Source organism: Colobus angolensis, unplaced genomic scaffold (genome assembly GCF_000951035.1).
Source record: "Colobus angolensis palliatus isolate OR3802 unplaced genomic scaffold, Cang.pa_1.0 Scaffold11, whole genome shotgun sequence".
Lineage (NCBI taxonomy): Eukaryota > Metazoa > Chordata > Mammalia > Primates > Cercopithecidae > Colobus > Colobus angolensis.
The window spans coordinates 5,101,008-5,101,302 of record NW_012112030.1 but is presented as its reverse complement, the minus strand read 5'-3'; positions in this window follow the sequence as shown (position 1 = coordinate 5,101,302).

Here is a 295-nt window from a genome sequence, read left to right as displayed (position 1 = left end):
AGAAAGGTTGGGTTACCCACAAAGGGAAGCACATCAGACTAACAGCGAATTTCTCTGCAGAAACTCTACAAGCCAGAAGAGAGTGGAGGCCAATATTCAACATTCTTAAAGAAAAGAATTTCATATCAACCCAGAATTTCATATCCAGCCAAATTAAGCTTTATAAGTGAAGGAGACATAAAATCCTTTACAGACAAGCAAATGCTGAGAGATTTTGTCACCACCAGGCCTGCCTTACAAGAGCTCCTGAAGGAAACACTAAATGTGGAAAGGAATGACTGGTACCAGTCACTGC